This window comes from Hemitrygon akajei, chromosome 18 (assembly GCF_048418815.1).
Source record: "Hemitrygon akajei chromosome 18, sHemAka1.3, whole genome shotgun sequence".
In the NCBI taxonomy this organism is placed as follows: domain Eukaryota; kingdom Metazoa; phylum Chordata; class Chondrichthyes; order Myliobatiformes; family Dasyatidae; genus Hemitrygon; species Hemitrygon akajei.
The window spans coordinates 58,102,415-58,125,538 of NC_133141.1; positions in this window are offsets into that span (position 1 = coordinate 58,102,415).

Sequence of the window (23,124 nt, forward strand, 5' to 3'; positions counted from 1 at the left end):
TAGGACCCTGGTCAGACCCCACTTGGAGTACTGTGCTCAGTTCTGGTCACCTCACTACAGGAAGGATGTGGAAACCATAGAAATGGTACAGAGGAGATTTACAAGGATGTTGCCTGGATTAGGGAGCATGCCTTATGAGAATAGGTTGAGTGAACTCGGCCTTTTCTCCTTGGAGTGATGGAGGATGAGAGGTGACCAGATAGAGGTGTATAAGATGATGAGAGGCATTGATCGTGTGGATAGTCAGAGGCTTTTTCCCAGGGTTGAAATGGCTATCACAAGAGGGCACAGTTTTAAGGTGCTTGGAAGTAGGTACAGAGGAGATGTCAGGGGTAAGTTTTTTACACAGAGAGTGGTGAGTGCGTGGAATGGGCTGCCAGCAACAGTGGTGGAGGCGAATACTATAGGGTCTTTTAAGAGTCTCTTGGACAGGTATATGGAGCACAGAAAAATAGAGGGCTACAGGTAACCCTGAGTAATTTCTCAGGTAAGGACATGTTTGGCATATCTTTGTGGGCTGAAGGGTCTGTATTGTGCTGTTGGTTTTCTATGTTTCTATGATAGAAGTTGCCTTAAATGGAGATTTAGAGTTGTTGTGCCATTTAAGTTGAGAACTAAGGTGTTGGAGTTCCATGTTGGTCATCTAAGTGTGTTCAATATGAAAGCATTGGCTTGAAGCTTTTGTTTGTTGGCTTAGGATAGATCAGTAGATCAAGCAGCTTGCCATGCACTGTCAGAGCCATTTCCTTCAGTCCCAGAGTCAATTCCTATAACCACCACAGAGGAAGCCCCAGAAGAACCTGAGATTGACAAATAAACTCCTCTCAGGCCTCCAGCTGGGTACAGGTATCGATTTTAACTGACATTTTGATGATAAACTCAGGCATTTTCATCAGGGATGATGCCAGAATTTGTCATCAAAATGTTAGTTAAAATCGATACCTATACCCGGCTAGAAGAGTTCATTCATCAATATGCTGGGAAAGCACTGGATCCTGAGATTGTTTCACAACCACAAGTCTTGCCTGCCAAGCAGAGTGACCCCCCCCCCCCCCCCAACCTTAGCCAGGAAAGACGTTATTCCACAAGAGTTAGAAATCTTCCACAGCAATGAGATCTTTAGGCCTTAATGGGACAATTTAAAATTTACTATGTTGTAAAATTTATCTATATAGTGGCTGTATTGTATAGTACTGTATACTGTGTATATAGCTGGCTAGAGAGAAATACGTTACGTATTATATTTGAGTTGAAACTCCAACTATACTGAGTTGGAGTTTATAGCTATGCAGGGGGGAGTGTTGTGTGTTTAATATTTCAGTAATATGAGTAATAGTGTAAATACATTGTTTGATTAGCCTTTGTATGTTTACATAATTCTTTGTGGGTTATATGTAGGAAGCTTGTGAATATCATATGTCATTATACCATCATGTCATATGTGAGTGCCTCACTAAAGTAAAAACTAAAAAGTACACAAGTTATCCCTTATTTCTCATTTTTATTTTTATGTTTTGGAGTTTCAAAAACATAACACCTCCCTCTTACCAGTTTAAGGAACACACAGAGAATGATGCTGAGATTATACAGAAATAATGACCTTGACAGCAGCTAATATTACCACAAGATCATAGATCTTAAGACATACGAGCAGAATTAGGTCATTTTTCCCATTGAGTCTACTCCGCCATTTGATCATGGCTAATTTATTAACCCTCTCAACCCTATTCTCCTGGTTTCTTCCCGTAACTTTAAACACCCTTCCTAATCAAAATCTATCAACCTCTGATTTAAATATACCCCATGATGGCCTCTACAGCCAAATGTGGCAATGGATTCCACAGATTCACTAGCTTCTGGCTAAAGAAATTCCTTCTCATCTGTTTTAAAGGGACATCCTAAAGAATTGAGATTTCCTAATGCAATTTAGTGATACAAGTTAAACTGAAGCTGATTCAAAATTGAAAGAAGTTGAAATAAACCTGATCTGGCATGAATTCTTAAGTGTTGAAGCCAGTTCTATGTACTTGTTGTGTGAGAATGTTTTCTACAACCATCGAATTTGACCATTTTGTCATGAATAAACAGGTATTTTATTTAAAGGAATTAGTTGCATTAAAACACCCCCTTTCACAAGTTTCCAAAGTACTTTACCTCACTGATATACTTGTGATTTTCTGGTGAGCTAATATTCAGCTAAGTACTCTATCTGTTCTGTGTATTGAGATCTGACAGCCGTACCCTGGTATTAAACTTTGTTTCTTTCCTTTTAACTGTGCTATCTAACACTTTGCAATATACTTTAGATAAAAGGAAGGAAAGATGTGCTTTAACATCCAATAATATCCTAAGGGTGCCAAATTATAACTAATAGGGCACATAACTAGCTGAGCCAACAGTAATGATTTCAATGTTGGACACTTCTTATGACTGTAATCCTGCATTAATTATTTACTGCAGCTGCTCTTTGGCATTAGCGATACTTGGAATTAGATAAAGGAAAGTAAATAACTGATAAAGAGCACAACATGTCAACAAACCAAGTAAAAAGAATCTGCTTTGTGTTCATCTTTACAAAAGGCTTCTCTATTAGAACAAGGCTCTTCATTGAACTATTTCCGTCCAAGAAAGCAGAAGGCAAATTAACCATTAACAATCTGTAAAGACCAATCAAGAGAGCACCTATTCAACATTGCTAGTCTTTATCTGCTTCTGAAATGAGTTTGATTCAATAGGACATCATGGATTCCATTATTTAAGGCTATGAATAGAGTAATAATTTATGACAACCAAATTCTGCCTAAACTTTGACCTTGCCTTTCTTGAAAACTATGTAACATCCTGTTAAGATGTCATGGAATGAATCAAACACCTAACTCATAACAAGCTACAGTGAGCGGGTTCAACTGATGTCAAAACACAAGGCAAGTTAGATTTGCTCCTTACAGTTTTCTCAGTAGTCCATGCACTGATCAAGAATAAACATATGACAAGATAACTTTAGAAATTAGACAATAGACAGTAGGTGCAGGAGTAGGCCATTCGGCCCTTCTAGCCAGCACCACCATTCCCTGTGATCATGGCTGATCATACACAATCAGTACCCCGTTCCTGCCCTCTCCCCATATCCCTTGACCCCGCTATCTATAACAGCTCTATCTAACTCTCTCTTGAATGCATCCAGAGACTTTGTCTCCACTGCCTTCTGGGGCAGAGCATTCCACATATCCACCACTCTCTGGGTGAAAAAGTTTTTCCGCATCTCTGTTCTAAATGGCCTACCCCTTATTCTTAAACTGTGGCCTCTAGTTCTGGACTGACCCATCAGCGGGAACATGCTTCCTGCCTCCAACATGTCCAATCCCTTAATAATCTTATATTAGTAAAGCATTGATGGATTTTGAAGACCTCTGAATAAAAGAAGACCATAGTTTAAATCGATAGTTTTGGCATGGATTCATTTTAATCATGCAGTTGACTTTGTAACAATATAAGAAATAAGAGAAGCTGTAGATTATACCAAACCTGACACTACCATTCCACAAGAGAGTTTGTATGATAATGGCCTCAGTACCATTTTCCTCTCTGATCCCTATAACACTTACCACTACCAAAAATCAGCCTTGAATTCTCTAAGTTCAAGAATTCATGATTCTCAAAAGGAGATCATTCACCTTTCATGGGAATCTCTAAATGCATGACCCATTGTTCTTAAAATACTTCCCTAGTTCTAGATTTTCCTTATGAGGGAGGATATCAACTGAGAAGGCTTAATCTGCCCAATTGTCCTTCAAAAGAGAGATGATTCCTAAACTGTCTCAATTGTCAGGATGCTGGAGCAGGGATCCAATCGCAGACCCAGTACTATATAACCATATAACAATTACAGCACAGAAATAGGCCATCTTGGTCCTTCTAGTCCGTGCCGAACGCTTACTCTCACCTAGTCCCACCGACCTGCGCTCAGCCCATAACCCTCCATTCCTTTCCTGTCCATATACCTATCCAATTTTTTTTTTTTTTTTTTTTTTTTTTAATAGCAATACCGAACCTGCCTCTACCACTTCTACTGGAATCTCGTTCCACACAGCCACCATTCTCTGAGTAAAGAAGTTCCCCCTCGTGTTACCCCTAAACTTTTGCCCCCCAACTCTCAACTCATGTCCTCTTGTTTGAATCTTCCCTACTCTCAATGGAAAAAGCCTATCAACGTCAACTCTATCTATCCCCCTCGATTTTAAATACCTCTATCAAGTCCCCCCACAACCTTCTACATTCCAAAGAATAAAGACCTAACTTGTTCAGCCTTTCCCTGTAACTTAGGTGCTGAAACACAGATAATATTCTAGTAAATCTCCTCTGTACTCTCTCTATTTTGTTGATATCCTTCCTATAATTCGGTGACCAGAACTGTACACAATACTCAAAATCAGACCACACCAATGCCTTGTACAAATTTAACATTACATCCCAACTCCTATACTCAATGCTCTGATTTATAAAGGCCAGCATACCAAAAGCTTTCTTCACCACCCTATCCACATGAGATTCCACCTTCAGGGAACTATGCACCATTATTCTTAGATCACTCTGTTCTACTGTATTCCTCAATGCCCTACCACTTACCGTGCATGTCCTATTTTGATTAGTCCTACCAAAATGTAGCACCCCACACTTATCAGCATTAAACTCCATCTGCCATCTTTCAGCCCACTCTTCTAATTGGCCTAAATCTCTCTGCAAGCTTTGAAAACCTACTTCATTATCCACAACATCACCTACCTTAGTATCATCTGCATACTTACTAATCCAATTTACCACCCCATCATCCAGATCATTAATGTATATGACAAACAACACTGGACCCAGTACAGATCCCTGAGGCACACCACTAGTCATTGGCCTCCAACCTGACAAACAGTTATCCAGCACTACTGACGAAGGGTCTCAGCCCGAAACATCGACAGTGCTTCTTCCTATAGATGCTGCCTGACCTGCTGCGTTCCACCAGCATTCTGTGTGTGTTGCTTGAATTTCCAGCTTCTGCAGATTTCCTCGTGTTTCTCATATCCACCACTACTCTCTGGCATCTCACATCCAGCCACTGCTGAATCCATGTTACTACTTCAATATTAATACCCAATGATTGAACCTTCCTAACTAACCTTCCGTGTGGAACTTTGTCAAAGGCCTTACTGAAGTCCATATAGACAACATCCACTGCTTTACCCTCGTCAACTTTCCTAGTAACCTCCTCAGAAAATTCAATAAGATTTGTCAAACATGACCTTCCACGCACAAATCCATGTTGACTGTTCCTAATCAGACCCTGTCCATCCAGATAATTATATATACCATCTCTAAGAATACTTTCCATTAATTTACCCACCACTGACATCAAACTGACAGGCCTATAATTGCTAGGTTTACTCTTAGAACCCTTTTTAAACAATGGAATCACATGAGCAATACGCCAATCCTCCAGCACCATCCCAGTTTCTAATGACATTTGAAATATTTCTGTCAGAGCCCCTGCTATTTCTACACTAACCTCCCTCAAGGTCCTAGGGAATATCCTGTCCAGACCATGGACTTATCCACTTTTATATTCCTTAAAAGTGCCAGTACTTCCTCTTCTTTAATTATCAAAGTTTCCATAACTTCCCTACTTGTTTCCCTTACCTTACACAATTCAATACCCTTCTCCTTAGTGAATACCGAAGAAAGGAAATTGTTCAAAATCTCCCCCATCTTTATTCGCTCTGCACACAGCTGTCCACTCTGATTCTCTAAGGGACCAATTTTATCCCTCACTATCCTTTTGATATTAATATAACTGTAGAAACCCTTTGGATTTATTTTCACCTTGCTTGCCAAAGTAACCTCATATCTTCTTTTAACTTTTCTAATTTCTTTCTTAAGATTCTTCTTACATTCTTTATATTCCTCGAGCATCTCATTTACTCCATGCTGCCTATATTTATTGTAGATATCTCTCTTTTTCCTAACAAAGTTTCCAATATCCCTTGAAAACCATGGCTCTCTCAAACTTTTAACCTTTCCTTTCAACCTAACAGGAACATAAAGATTCTGTACCCTCAAAATTTCACCTTTAAATGACCTCCATTTCTCTATTACATCCTTCCCATAAAACAAATTGTCCCAATCCACTCCTTCTAAATCCTTTTTCATCTCCTCAAAGTTAGCCTTTCTCCAATCAAAAATCTCAAACCTGGGTCTAGTCCTATCCTTCTCCATAATTATATTGAATCTAATGGCATTGTGATCACTGGACCCGAAGTGCTCCCCAACACATACCTCCGTCACCTGACCTATTTCATTCCCTAACAGAAGATCCAACACTGCCCCTTCTGTAGTTGATACCTCTATGTATTGCTGCAAAAAACTATCCTGCACACATTTTACAAACTCCAAACCATCCATCCCTTTTACAGTATGGGCTTCCCAGTCTATGTGTGGAAAATTAAAATCTCCCACAATCACAACCCTGTGCTTACTACAAATATCTGCTATCTCCTTACAAATTTGCTCCTCCAATTCTCGCTCCCCATTAGGTGGTCTATAATACACCCCTATAAGTGTTACTACACCTTTCCCATTCCTCAATTCCTCCCAAATAGTCTCCCTAGAAGAGCCCTCTAATCTATCCTGCCAAAGCACTGCTGTAATAATTTCTCTGACAAGCAATGCAACACCTCCTCCTCTTGCCCCTCCGATGCTATCACACCTGAAGCAACAAAATCCAGGAATATTTAGTTGCCAATCACACCCCTCCTGCAACCATGTTTCACTAATAGCTACAATATCACATTTCCAGGTATCAATCTATGCTCTGAGCTCATCCACCTTTCTTACAATGCTCCTAGCATTAAAATAGATGCATTTAAGAAACTCTCCACCTCTTACTCTCTGTTTATCCCTAACGGTGCAAACAACTTTATTATCTTTTTCTTCCTTCTTCCCTAGATCTTCGGTCTGAGCGCTCCCCTTCTCTATCACCCACCTATCCTCCCTCACACACTGTCTACAAGCTTTCTCCATTTGTGAACTAACCTCCTCTCTCCTAGTTTTTTCAATTTGATTCCCACCCCTCAACCATTCTAGTTTAAAGCCTCCCCAATAGCCTTAGCAAATCTCCCCATCAGGATATTGGTCCCCCTAGGATTCAAGTGCAACCCATCCTTTTTGTACAGGTCACACCTGCCCCAAAAGAAGTCCCAATGATCCAGAAATCTGAATCCCTGCCCCCTCCTCCAATCCCTCAGCCATGCATTTATCCTCCACCTCATTCTATTCCTATTCTCACTGTGCATGGCACAGGCAGTAATCCCAAGATTACTATCTTTGTGGTCTTTCTCAACTGCCTTCCTAACTCCCTATATTCTCCTTTCAGGACCTCTTCCCTTTTCCTACCTATGTCATTGGTACCTATATGTACCACGACCTCCAGCTCCTCACCCTCCTACTTCAGGATATCTTGGACGCGATCAGAAACATCCCAGACCCTGGCACCAGGGAGGCAAACTATGATCCGGGTCTCCTGACTACATCCACAGAATTGCCTATCTGATCCCCTAACTATCGAGTCCCCTATTACTACTGCCTTCCTCTTCCTTTCTTTACCCTTCTGAGCCACAGGGCCAGACTCTGTGCTGGAGTCACAGCCACTGTTGCTTCCCCCAACAGTACTCAAACAGGAGCACCTATTGTCAAGGGGTACGGCCACTGGGGTACTCTCTGGTACCTGACTCTCCCCCTTCCCTCTCCCAACCGTGACCCACTTGTCTGCCTCCTGTGGCTCCGATGTGACCACCTGCCTATAACTCCTCTCTATCACTCCTCACTCTCCCTGACCAGACGAAGGTCATCGAGCTGCAGCTTCAGTTCCCTAACACGATCCCTTAGGAGCTGCAGCTCGGCGCACCTGGCACAGATGTGGACGTCCGGGAGGCTAGGAGACTCCAGGACCTCCCACATCCGACACCGAGAACAACAAGCTGCCCTCACACTCATACTTCCCCTTTCCTCAAATAACAGGAAAAACTGAAAACGAAACCTACCTTGCCTTACCCGCTTCCACCTTAGCCCGTTAAGCCAAAGCCCTTAAGCTTTCACACTGCTCCTGGCTCACTCCGCTGCCTGCAAATGATGCTGCCCGCTGTAATAAGGCTGTGTTCCTTTTAAGTCTTCTGCGTTTCACTGCCCGATGTCACACGCCTGCGCAGTCCTGCCTCTCTTAACCCTAATGAGAAGGAAAAAAAATCAAAATTCACACAGTGATATTAATTGAGTAACAAATCCCGAGGTGCAAACAAAGTCAGTGTCAAAGTTCAGGCAGAGATCAAAACATCCGGAGAAATCTAAAAACCAGAATCAGGAAACAGGCAGAGTCAATATTCAGCTGGCTCGAGTGCAAATACTAAAGCTGGAAAGGCTGAGGAAAATACACTTGCACAATCTGGCAACAAACAGGTGAAAACACAGGACTGAAATACACTGAGCAATAAACAGAGAGGCAGATGATAGGTGGAGCACAATGAGACGCAGGCAACAACAATACAGGTAATAATGAGAAACAGGTGAGAGACGGAGTACTCAGTGATACAGGGGCCAGAGTATAGCAGGAGAAGGGACAGGAGCACATGGGGTATGAAAACAAACAAGAGCACATGGCAATGCAAAAACACAGGCTGACGGCTAGGGGGAAAACATAAAAAAAGACAAAGTTCAACTGGAGGTACTGACAGTAACCCACTCCCCCCCCCCCACGCCTCCTAGCATCACAGCAGGTAGAGCTGGGTGCTGGTGATGAAAGTCCCTGATGAGAGAGGGGTCCAGGATGTTACGGGTGGGGACCCAGCACCTCTCCTCAGGACCGTAGCCCTCCCAGTCCACAAGGTACTGGAGGCCACGGCCCCGGTGACAAACGTCCAGCAGGCGACGCACTGCGAAGGCCTCTGACCCATCTATGAGTCGTGGGGGTGGGGGGGGGGGGGTTTAGGGACAGGAAACATTGTCACAAGCTCATGAAAGGCTTGATGTGACAAATGGAAGGTGGGATGAATGCGGCAGAGAGTGGAGGGTAGCTTGAGATGGACGGCAGCAGGGCTGATGACTTTAGCAATTGGAAAGGGGCTGATGAAAAAGGGGGCAAGCTTGCTGGAATCCACCTTGAGGGGCAGGTCTCGGGTTGAATGCCACACACGCTGTCCCTGGCCTTGGAGCAATGGCTGTCAGCTTGATGTTTGATCCTAGCAGAGGCACGGAGAAGGGCAGAGCAAGTGCGCCTCCACGTCCGCTGACAATGGCGGATGAATGCCTCGGCAGATGGAACGCCGACCTCCTCCTCCTGGGCAGGAGACAGTGGAGGTTGGTAGCCAAGGCAGCACTCGAAAGGGGACAGACCAGTGGATGAGGATGGATGAGAGTTTATGGTGTACTCGGCCCAGGGTAGCTGCTGACTCCACGGGGAGGAGGGGTTCTGGGAGACCAGACACTGCAATACAGTCTCTAGCTGTTGGTTGGCCCGCTCGGTCTGGCCATTGGTCTGTGGGTGGAATCCTGAAGACTGACTCACGGAGGTACCCAGAAGATTACAGATTGCCCTCCAGAAGTTGGATGTGAATTGAGAGCCCCTGTCTGACACAACATCTACAGGTAAACTATGTAATTTTAAACATGCAGTACTAGTAATTTGGCTGTTTCTTTGACAGAGGGGAGTTTATAAGTAAAGGAATGAAGTGTACAGACTTGGAGAAATGATCAACTACTGTGAGAATGGTGGTGTTACCATCTGATGGGGGAAGACTGGTGACAAAATCCAGGGCAATGTGGGACCAGGGTCTCTTGGGGATAGATAGAGGTTGTAACAGACCAGCGGGTGACCGGCTGGAGTTCTTACCTTGAGCACAGACTGAGCAGACTGAGACAAAGTTGTGGATGTCATCTCCTCTGGAGGGCCACCAGAACCGCTGACTGATGAAGGCCTGAGTATGCTTGGTTCCAGAGTGACAGGATAACGGGAAGAATGACCCCACTGCAATACCTGTGAATGGACAGAGCTGGGAACATAGACACAGTTAGTGGGTCATTGACTAGGGGCTGCCCCGCTCTGTTGAGCAGCTTACTTGATCGATTTGATGTCCCATTGCACTGCTCCCACGAGACAGTGAGCAGGGAGGGTTTCATCGGGGACCTCAGGGGTCTCAGAGGAGGGAAATCTTTGGGAGAGGGCATCAGGTTTTCGATTCTTGGAACCGGGGCGGAAGGACAGAGTAATATTGAATCTTGGCTTGCCTACCGGTTGCTGATGTAATAACAGCTTTTTGAAGCTGCTCCTATGTTATCTACTTTGCTGTTTCCAAATTGTTTTTAAATCTTGCTTTTAAACGTAATAATATTTTATTATGAGGGCTGCCAAAGGTACTAAGAAAGAAGAGGTCCCTCCTATAACTTTGGAATCTAGTATGGAGACACATAAAAACAATTCTCTGAGGAATTCTAGCAGAAATTCCAGCAACTCAGCTCGGAAATTAAACAAATTGGTAGAAAATTTGATCGTATTCAAAAAACATTAAGTGAACATGATAAACAACTACAGGAGAATGAAGATACTCTGACGATTTTGGACGCGAAAATTGAAGATCTGCAAACGCTTTGTGAAAAGCAGTCAAAGTCTAATAAAAAATTAAGACTGAAAATTATTGATTTGGAAAACAGAAGTATAAGAAATAATCTACAAATTCTGGGTGTTGAAGAGTTAATGAAAGGTAATCAGCCTACGGAATTCTTTGCAAACTTCTTGCCAAAATTATTCCCTAAAATTTTAAAAGCTCCATCTAAGATTCACCGAGCGCATAGATCGCTCATGCCCAGACCTGCTGTGAGAGAGAGGCTCCAATCTGTGATAATCTGTCTTCATGATTTTCAAACAAAGGAACTTTTAATTTGTGAATCCCGCCAAAGAGGTATGATTGATTACAACGGTCAGAAGATCAGAATTGTCGAAGATTATTCACCTGAGTTGATGAATGAGCACTTCAAGTTTAAAAAGGTTATTTCAGAACTGATTTAAGCTGTCTCTCCATTATCCTGCTCGGCTCAGAATTATCATGAGGGATGGGTCTCAGAAATGATTTCGTTCGACACAGGATGCCCAAGAATTTTTAGACGCAGAGGTTTGACTATTTAATATCTTCCTACATTAATAATTGCTTCTTTTACTTTTGATATGCCTTTGTAGCTAACTCTCTTCTTGAACTCTTTAATACTTTACTTAGAAAATAAGATTTTAATGAGTATTAAAATGAGTATATTAACCTTGTGTGTTAATATGTTTTGAATTTTGATTGGTTTTTAAAAAATATTTTAGATTATACTTAATTTTTAGGTGTTTTTTTCTCTTTCAATAAGGTTTAGCTGGCTTTTTCTTTTATTTAGTCTAGTTGGAATGCAGCTAACCTTGAAAATTTATTTGGAGCTATATCAGTAGGCATTTTTTGGGGAGGGTAATGTCAGTAGGATTAGCTGTTGACTGTCTAATGGTTGACTTTTTGACTTTGGGAGGTGGGTGGGGGGTTGAGTGTTTTCTTTTTGGGAGCTGTTTTGGTCTCTTAGCCACATCTGTTGCCTGGTTACTTTATCTCAAAGTTCATTGTTTGGATTCAATATACATTACAGTGGTTACTATTCTAACCTTTCTTTTAAGTAGTATAAAGAATGGATCATACTATTAATTTACTTGGTTTTAACATTAAAGGATTAAACCACCCCGTGAAGCGGAATAAGATATTTACCTATATTAAAAATATTAAGGTCCCAATTATTTTTTTTTCACAAGAAACTCAGGTTTGTAAATATGATAATTTATGCCTCTTCAGTTGTTGGTAAGAACTACAATTTCATTCCTCCTTACAGGCTAAATCTAGGGGTGTTTTGATTTTTATGGATAATACATATGATCTACCGAGGCCATATGGGTGGATCTGAGAAACAGGAAAGGTATGACCACATTAATGGGGTTGTATTATAAACCACCCAATAGTCAGTCAGAATTGGAGGAGCAAATATACAGAGAGATAGCACACAACTGCAGGAAACATAAAGTTGTGATAGTAGGGGATTTTAATTTTCCACATATTGATTGGGACTCCCATACTGTTAAAGGTCTAGACGGGTTAGAGTTTGTAATATGTGTTCAGGAAAGCTTTCTAAATCAATATATAGAGGTACCGACTAGAGAGGATGCAATATTAGATCTCATTAGGAAATGAGTTAGGACAGGTGACAGAAGTGTGTGTAGGGGAACACTTTGGTTCCAGTGATCACAACACCATTAGTTTCAAATTGATCATGGATAAAGATAGATCTGGTCCTCGGGTTGAGGTTCTAAACTGGAAAAAAGGCTAAATTTGAAGAAATGAGAAAGGATCTAAAAAGTGTGGATTGGGACAGGTTGTTCTCTGGCAAGGATGTCATTGGTAAGTGGGAGGCCTTCAAAGGAGAAATTTTGAGTGTGCAGAGTTTATATGTTCCTGTCAGGATTAAAGGCAAAGTGAATAAGAATAAGGAACCTTAGTGCTCTAGGGATATTGGAACTCTGATAAAGAACAGAGAGATGTATGACACGTATAGGAAACAGGGAGCAAATAATGTACTTGAGGAGTATAAAAAGTGCAAAAAAAATACTTAAGAAAGAAATCAGGAGAGCTAAAAGAAGACATGAGGTAGCTTTGGCAGTCAAGGTGAAGGATAATCCAAAGAGCTTCTACAGGAATATTAAGAGCAAAAGTAAAGTAAGGGATAAAATTAGTCTCTTGAAGATCAGAGTGGTCGGCTATGTATGGAACCAAAAGAAATGGGGGAGATCTTAAATGGTTTTTTTGTGTCTGTATTTACTAAGGAAACTGGCATGGAGTCAATGGAAATAAGGCAAACAAGTAGTGAGGTCATGGAACCTATACAGATTGAAGAGGAGGAGGTGCTTGCTACCTTGAGGAAAATCAGAGTAGATAAATCCCCAGGACCTGACAGGGTATTCCCTCGGACCTTGAAGGAGACTAGTTTTGAAATTGCAGGTACCCTGGCAGATATTTAAAATGTCTATATCCATGGGTGAGGTGCCGGAGGATTGGAGGATATCTCATGTTGTTCCATTGTTTAAAAAAAGGCTCTAAAAGTAATCTGGAAATTATAGGCCGGTAAATTTGACATCAGTAGTAGGTAAATTATTGGAAGGAGTACTAAGAGATAGGATCTACAAGTATTTAGATAGACAGGGACTTATTGGGGAGAGTCAACACAGCTTTGTGTGTGGTAGGTCATGTTTAACAAATCTATTAGAGTTTTTCAAGGAGGTTACAAGGAAAGTGGATGAAGGGAAGGCAGTGGATGTTGTCTACATGGACTTCAGTAAGGCCTTTGACAAGGTCCCGCATAGGAGGTTAGTTAGGAAGATTCAGTTGCTAGGTATACATGGTGAGGTAGTAAATTGGATTAGACATTGGCTCAATGGGAGAAGTCAGGGAGTGGTAGTGGAGGATTGCTTCACTGAGTGGAGGCCTGTGGCTAGTGGTGTGCCACAGGGATCAGTGCTGTCTCCATTGTTATTTGTCATCTATATCAATGATCTGGATGATAATGTGGTAAACTGGATCAGCAAGTTTGCTGATGATATAAAGATTGGAGGTGTAGTGGACAGTGAAGAAGGTTTTCAAAGCTTGCAGAGGGATCTGGACCAGCTGGAAAAATGGGCTGAAAAATGGCAGATGGAGTTTAATACAGACAAGTGTGAGTTATTGCACTTTGGAAGGACAAACCAAGGTAGAACATACAAGGTAAATGGTAGGGCACTAAGGAGTGCAGTAGAACAGAGGGATCTAGGAATACAGATACAAGATTCCCTAAAAGTGGCGTCACAGGTAGATAGGGTAGTAAAGAGAGATTTTAGTACATTGGCCTTTAAAAATCAAAGTATTGAGTATAAGAGTTGGAATGTTTTGGTGAGGTTGTATAAGGGATTGGTGAAGCCGAATTTGGAGTATTGTGCACAGTTTTGGTCATTGAATTACAGGAAGGATATTATTAAGGTTGAAAGAGTGCAGAGAAGGTTCACAAGGATGTTATTCATGGCTTCTGTTTCAGGTACAGACAGGAAATACAGGCGGCCCCTTGGGGAGATGTGCCAGGTAAGAGGTCAATGGCGCAATCATATTGACGATGAGGTGGCAGAGAAGTGGCCTGGGACTTGCTGAACACAGCCTTGAGGTCCATGTTTTCAGGAGGGATGGCACTAAGGTCCAGAAATTCCTCAGGGGGATCTGGGCTTGGAGACAAGGGGATCTGGGCATGGCGGAGACAGTGGGAGTGACGGAATGGGCCCCATTTACAATCTTGCGACTGAGCCAGTCAATGTGGGGGTTGTGTTTACCTAACCAGGGATGGCCCAGGACAATGGGAGCTGAAGGAGAGTCAATAACATAAAGGGTTAACTGTTTATGATGGTTGCCGGATAAGCTAAGACTCACCAGGGCCGTGACATGGGTGATGTTAGCCAGTCTTTGACTGTTCAAGGCATTGGCCACCAATGGTGACTGGAGAGCAGACGTGGGTAATCCCCACTGGGCAGCCAAGCCGGAATCGATAAAACCCCCTCCGCACCAGAATCGACCAAGATGGAGACCGCTCGGCGTTGGATGCCCCAATCCAGAGAAGCCGGTCTGAGAGTGAGTGGCGTCGAGGAGGGCCGGACAGGGGTCAGGCTCACCAGTACTCTTCGTCCTACTGGTGAGCACTGGCTTTTACTGGGCAGGTGGAGATGAAATGGTCTGGTTGGCCACGGTACAAACAGGAGTCGGTGCTGATTCTCCTTTGTCTTTCCATCGGTGTCAGGCAGCTACAGTCAACCTTCATAACCTCGGGCTCCAGAGCAGGAATTGTAGATGGGGCAAACGGCAGGGCAATGTAGACGGACGAGGAGCTTGGAACTCACCCAGTGCCCCCAGGGACCCTCTGGAACCCCTCCCTCTGCGGCACTGCTGAAGGCAGACATCAATACGGATGGCCAAATCCACCAGGACTTCAAAGATGGCAGGAAGGTCCTGGGTGACCAGCTCATCTTTGATGTCTTTGGAGAGGCCATTCAGGAAGGTGTCGTACTGTGCCTCCGAGTTCGAGCCGCTGGAGGTGGCTAGGGTCCGGAACTCTATGGCGTAATCTGACACAGATCTGCGCCCCAGTGCATGTGCAGGATTTCACAGGCAGCTTCTCTGCATTGTTTGAAGCGATCAAACACTTTTCTTATCTCCTCAGAAAATAACTGAAAACTGATGCTGAAAGGGGAGCCTGCCTCCTAGACGGCTGTTCCCCATTCTCTCGCCCGACCGGACAGTTGAGTGATGACATGGGCTACCTTGGCTCGATCAGTCAGAAATATTGTTGGTTGCAATTCAAAAATGCAGGTGCACTGGGAAAGAAAAGAATGGCAGGTACCAGGCTCACCTGAGTACTTTTCTGGAGGAGGCAGATGGGGCTCTTGGACAGGAGAAGCATGCGAGGACACCAAGGGCAGGGCGGAAGATGCAGTCGCAGAATGTTGATGGGCGCTCTGGGATAGCTGGAGTGACTAAGTCTGGGCCACAAGATCGGCTACATTGGCATAAAGCAGCTCCGCTGCCCTGAACACAGAGTCCAGCTGGGTCTGTTGTCTCCCCAGCATCACCCCCTGTTGTTTCAGGACAGCTCTCAGATAACTGGGGTCTGCAGGATCTATTCTGGCCAGATTGTACTGTCAGGGACATTGGAGCAGGGACCAAATCGCAGACCCAATACTGCGCACACAGTGATATTAATTGAGAAACAAATCCCGAGGTGCAAACAAAGTCAGCGTCAAAGTTCATGCAGAGATCAAAACATCCAGAGAAATCCAAAAATCAGAATCGGGAAACAGGCAGAGTCGATATTCAGATGGCTAGAGTACAGATACGAATGCTGGAAAGGCTGAGGAAAATTCACTGGCACAATCTGGCAACAAACAGGTGAAAACACAGGACTGAAATACACTGAGCAATAAACAGAGAGGCAGATGATAGGTGGAGCACAATGAGACACAGGTGGCAGCAATACAGGTAATAATGAGAAACAGGTGAGAGACGGAGTACTCAGTGATACAGGGGCCAGAGTATAGCAGGAGAAGGGACAGGAGCACATGGGGCATGAAAACAAACAAGAGCAGATGGCAGTACAAAACCACAGAATGATAGCTAGGGGGCAAACATACAAAAAGACAAAGTTCAACTGGAAGTACTGACACTCAATGCCTCTTTTAAATAAGAGCCAAATCTATGCAGTGCTCCAAGTACAGTTTCAGCAATGTCCTGTACAGCTATTGCCTTGTAGTAAAGGCCAGTGCTTCATTTGACTTCCTAGTTACTTGATGTACAAGTCCACTGACTGCTTGTGTTTTAACTATAGGGATATCTTTGCCTTGAGGGTGGACTTTTATCAACTCATTGCTCACTAAATGTTTAGACCCAAGTCCCGAATGAAGTACCCACAAAATATTTCCTAAATTGATCAATGATCCTTTAAAAGACATCAAAATTCAATGTACCTCTCCGCCAATGAGATGAGGTAAAACATCTCTGGCCCTATATGCTTTTTGGTTGGAGAGAGCACTGCTGATGATTAATGGTCCCAAGCCACAGCAGTGAGTAACCCACAAACCATTGCAATGCATGGATCACGATGGGCCACTGATCACAGCACCATGTACTGAAGCATGCAACAAAGCTATTATGATCTTAATCAGTAACATCTGTGGAGAAAGGTTGCAGCACATGGAAGTGATTGAAGTGGAAGTTTGTGCCCAAATCATCAACATCCATGAGGGAACAATTCAAGCATGGATGCTGTCTTGCAGCAGTGTTTACCCCATTGGACCTGGAGTTCAACATTAAGCTCACAGATCATTCGGTTTAAACTACTCCAATGTCTGACAAATGGGCAGAAATGAGAATTTTGCATATCAATTCCATCATTGCATAAGTGAAAAATGCTGGAAAGATAACAGCTATGCTGGATGAATTTGAAGTGCTATGTCCCACTTTGTGATGGAAGGTATTTCCAACAAAGAGACATAAATTAATTAAAATATACACTAAATGAGTGTTATGCATAATATGCATCTTTTATTAAAATACAGTTTACTTCAGCTTCTATGCAGCAATCCCCTTTTTCCAACAACCTTCCATGGTCTCTCTCAATTTAAACACTATTATACTTCCCCCTTCTCCCTCACAAAGTGGACTAACTCACATTTCCCCATATTATATACAAGAGAAAATCTGCAGATGCTAGAAATAGATGCTGCTGGCCTGTTTGTTCCTCCAGCATTTTGTGGGTGTCCCCATATTATAGGCACCTTTGGCTCCTCACTTACCTTATTTGCATCCATCTCCCTCTGCAAAAATCCTTCATGTTCTTCTCCCAAGTGACTTTTTCACTTATCTTTGTATCATCAGAAAATCAGTATGGAAATCAGTTGATTCCCCAAACCTTCCCCAGATGGCCTGTAAATAATCTTATCCCAACTATCCATTTTCTATCAGTTAGGCAAACCTGCATTCATGCAATGTTAAGTGTTCCTACCTTGTGTACTACCTTTTACATGGAGTATTAATATTTCTCCTGGAAATCCAGATACACTATAGCCCAGTATCCACCCTGCTGGTTGCATCCTTCAAGAACTCAAGTTCAGTTTCCCTTTCACTAATCCATGTTGACCTTGGTTAAGTATATTTTGATTTGCTAAATACCCTGTTACTAGCTCCTTAATAATGGATTCCAGCATTTTCCAATGAGAAGTATTAAGCTACAAACTTTGTAAATGGCCTACTGTTTCTTTCCTTTTATCTCCATACTTTCTTGAATAGGTGTGTTATATTTGTGGTTTTCCAGACCAATGGAATTTTTTCAGAATCTTAGGAATTCAGAAAAATCCCAGACAATGCACCCACCATCTATAGAGTCACTCTTTCAAGACTTGAGAGGTATAGGAGACTTGTCAGTCTTTGATCTCATTAATTTTCCTAATACATTGTCTCTGGTGATAGCAATTGTTTTAAGTATCTCCCTCTCTCATTAACACTATGTGATTTTCCACAACTACTTCCTCCTTTTGGAGTGTAAAATGAGAACAATAGAGTGTGATATGTTTACCCAGTTTATGTTGGTAAATCAGAACCTGCAGATTGATACCATCTCCTGCTTGAAATTTGATAGGGATTTCACTCTTGACATGGGTGCTTATGCAAGTTTCTGATGGGTGGAATGTCCACTGTCATGATGTGCACTGGCAATATCAGAACCCAAGTGCGGAGGAAAGACAGACTCCAATGTAAAGACAACAACCATAGTTTATTCATAAGAATTCCAACAGAACACTTGTGGCTCGGTTTGAGTGACACCACAAAATGTAACTTTCTCAAAACTAGGACTTCGCGATTAGTGCTAATCGGATGTCTGCTTAAATAATACAAGTAACATGGAACCCCAAGCCTATCAAAATAAACTTAACAAGCTTAAACAGAAAGTACCAGGAGACCACATTACAAAGAGTAAGTCACTTGAGAAAAACACAAGGAACTCCAAATGATTAATAACTCTCATTAAACAACAATTAACCAATTCAGGTTCTCTAAAAATTTCAGCACCCAATGCTCTCCGGCTCCCCGCACAGGCCCAAAGAGTCAACTACAACCCACAAATGTATTGTTTTCCTAAACAGGATCAAATGTCTCTTCCCCAATTTAAATATCTAAACTGCAATTACATCTGGCTTTTGGCCCAAGCTACCTTAAATTTCCAGTACTGACAAGAGTCCTGTTCACAACATTTGGAGAGAACTAGATATTTGCCAAATATTTGGTGTTCTTATTCAGTGCCAGCATTGCATCTTGTGTAACATGGAGTTCCATTGCCATCTTCTGCATGAACTAGATCTAACCTAATTTCAAACATGCCTGAAGTGTTTTGCCCAATGAACCTCAGATGTAGAATCTATTCAGAAATCCAAGATTTCAGACCAGTATGGTTATGCCTCAATGAGAACCACTTTTCTTTCTTTGATAAAAGATATTCCACGAATTCAAATTATGTGCCTTTAGGTTAAAGGAAAACCTTTATTAAGAAATGTACTTCTGAGAAGAAAAATAGTGTATCACATTTTGAAGTCGTTACTGTATTGTGGTCCATCCAAACATATTTGTGAAATTCACATAAAGCATGAGATATACAAGTACTAGCATCACAGAATAGCATTATCAAGTTTCCCTGTACAATATTTTCATGAAACTACCATTGTCTGTTCCTGTGGGCCTGTTACAAGATGAACAATTGTCAACATTTGGCACAATAGGTGCAATCTCCTAAATGAGAATCCAACAATGTGAACAATACTCATCTCATAAATGTGATGTGTTGCTACTGAGTGGATAGAGGCATTTTATCATCATGTCCCCCATTTATCGATTTTGGTGGTCATCAGTGAATTTACCAGAAATGCAACTGGAACAGTCACTTTAAACTATTGATACAAATACAAAATCAAAGTCATGCTTTTCTGCAGTGAGTGTCCAGCCTCCTGTTACTCCAAAACTTTTCCACTACTCCCAATTCAAGAGTGTGATGAAAAGCATTCCTGAATATGTGCAATTCCAACAACACACAAGAAGGAGAATGTTATCCAAAACAGAGCAGCTTACTTGATTGGAATCTCGTCAAGCATTCATCCTGGCGTGGTACAAAATCCCGCCTGTTCTGATTTCCATTCCCAAACCTGTGTATGGAAGTAAAGCTATACTACATGTTCTCGATGTGGTCACCATAGTAGAGGGGCAAGGTTTACTCATACCTGGAAGCATCTGAAAAACCACAATACAGATCGCTTTCTAGATATGATATCCAGCCCTAAACCATGGACCACCTATACCATTTAATTTACTCTGACCTTCCTTTGAATTTCACTTCACTGTGTATTATAATCACCTGATTTCTTGAACAAAAAGTTGTTCTCAAGGACTTCTGTCTGCCTTAAATATGCAATCACAGTGTTTGTTATTTTGAGTAAATTGCCATACAGAAGTAAGAAAAATATTTAAAAGCTTTGCATTTCACAGTCAGCATTGCTTCTATTTATTTTACAATTTAAGTAAATTTTGCATGAGCCAAACAGTCCTACCGATAAGATTTTGTTTGTATTCCTTCATTGATTAAGCTTCTAAGTCTGTCATAATAAACTGTAGATGGTCACACAGTTTCATCTGCTGTTTCCTCATTTCTATCTTGTAAACAGTCATCTTCACATATTTTTTCCCATTAATTGCACCCTACCTTTTCAAAAGCTTACACTGGATTTTGAATAGAAGCTTCTCCCTCAACACACTCTCTATTAAAATGGCACACCCTCCAGATGCTGCTGAAAGACTTTGGTTTCAGAAGTAAACGGACATTCTCTGCTCTTGATGGAAGTGACAACCTATATTTCTTTGGAAAAAATGAACAATCTTTTTATTTTGTAAAAAAAATCATCACAAACAAATTTGGAGCATTGTGTGCAATCCTGGTCACCTACCTATAGGAAAGATATCAATAAGATTGAAAGAGCACACAGAAACTTATCAAGGATGTTGCAGGGTCTTGAGGACCTGAGTGATAGAGAAAGGTTGAATAGGTTAGGACTTCATTCCCTGGAGTGTAGGAGAATGCGGGGAGATTTGATAGAGGTATACAAAATTGTGAGGGGTATAGATAGGGCAAATGCAAATGGGCTGTTTTCACTGAGGTTGGGTGGGACTAGAACTAGAGGTCATGGGTTAAGGATGAAATATGAAATGCTTAAAGGGAACATTAGGGGTAACTTTTCACTCAGAGGGTGGTGAAAGTGTGAAACGAGCTGCCAGTGGAAATGGTGGATGTGGGTTTGATTTCAACGTTTAGAGAAGTTTGGATGGGAGGGGTGTGGACAGCTGTGGTCCAGATGCAGGTCAAAGGGACTAGGAAGAATAATAGTTTGGCATGGACAAGATGGGCCGAATGGGTTTCAGTGCTGCAGAGCTTTATGACGAACCTTTCAGATAAAAAAGATCTTAAACAGCTCCCTCCTTTTTTTAAGAGAAAAGTTGAGAGTTGGTTCAACAGTTCTGTCATGTATCAATTTGGTTTGTATATTTCAGTATGGTTTGATACCATGATTTAAGATAAATTCAGTTCAATATATAAGATTACTTCCAAGGAAGAGTTTTATGAAGAGTGTACCCTTTAATTTATACTCTATAGAATCATAGATAAGTTTTCTGAAAGATCATCCAGTTACTTGAAATCATGTTTGGTTCTTTCTGATCCTGGTGTTAATGCCAGTTAATGTAGATGTTGCAACAGTCAGTGCTATCATGGTGTCTAACAGAGCAGTGCAGGGATATTGGCCCCCATGTCATGGAGAAGTATGGTTCCCCCATGCAAATGAACTACATTCTCCAGAAAGTTCTTAAGTTCATTTTAATTGAATGTTAGCGTGTGGCTGTAAATTTCAATTTTTTAAAATGTAAAGAAATGTTTTTAACTAATACTTTTTCATATGTTAACCAATATTTTAAATGTTCCAGAAGTTACTGAAGGTCTCTGAATATAAAACACAGTCATTAAGTCATAAAGTCATAGTGCAGGGGTTCCCAACCTTTTTTTATGCTGTGGCACAATACCATTAAGAAAGGGGTCCATGGACTCCAGGGTGGGAACCCCTGTCATAGAGCAATACAGCATGCATCCAGGCTGTTAGATCCAAACAATTCAAGCTGACTACATTGTCCACCCAGCTAATCCCAATTTGATCATATCCCTCCAAGACTCCCCTCCTGCCTGCACCTATCCAATACTATTGTACCTGCCTTAACTATTTCCTCTAGCAGCTCATTCCATATACTCACAACACCCTGCATGAAAATGTTGCTCCTTTCAAATCTTTCCCCTCTCACCCTTAATCTATGCCCCTGGTTTTGGACTTCCATACCCTGGGGAAAAGGTTGTTATTTTCTATAAACTCTCCCAAAGGTTGCCCCTCATTCTTCTATGTTCTAAGGAATAAAGACCTTACCAGGCCAACACTTTCCTCTCACTCAGGACCTCCAGTCTGAAACTCTAGAGTCCAGAGATGTAAAGCAGATTTGTATGGATCTTTCAAACCCGTCGTGAGCTTCCTGCTCACAGCTCAGCTATTCCAAAGTACTGGGAGATGGGCTGGAGTATTCAATGTGGCCTATGGGGAGATAATTTTGGGGCCTTCCATTATCTTGTGTACAGGGCTGATGGAGCTGCAGCACATAAAACTGGATGGGGAGAGAAGGGTTGTAATTAATAAACTGGCTTAGCCAAGATGTTCGACACAACTTTGTGGGATGAAGAGCCTGTATTGTGCAGTAGGTTTTCTATGTTTCTATGTGATAATGAAATAATAATATTAATAATAGTAATAGACAATTTTTCATACCGACGATATAGATCAAAGTGCTTTATAGTGGGATAAGGCGCAAAAATGAAAATAAAATTTAAAAATAAAAATAAACATGAAAATAAAAGACAAAACTATGTTAGTTAAAAGCAAGTTAAATAAATAGGTTTTGAGCTGGCATTTAAAAGTGTCACTGAGTCTGCATCCCTTATAGTTTTAGATATTGAATTACACAGTTCAGGACCGTAGTTCAAAAAAGCTGATCTGCAAATTATCTTTTGAGGGAGATTGTAACTCCAAAATATTGAACTAATTGGAGAGTCTGGAAGAAAAATGTGTGTACTTCATTTTTGCTTTAAGCAAGGTGCACACGCATCACATGGTGGTGTACTTACACGTTCCTGGCAGGTGAGACTTGTGGCTGCGAAACAACCTCAGGTTCTGGAGCCTCCTCTGTGCCTCTGGGACTGCAGGAAATGGCTCTGACAGATCTGAACACCTTTCTTCTAGATGTGTTGGCATGATGAACAGTGAATGGCAAGCTTCACTGGACAATGTGGATCATAATGTATGAGTACAGAGTCTGATATCACCATTTCCTT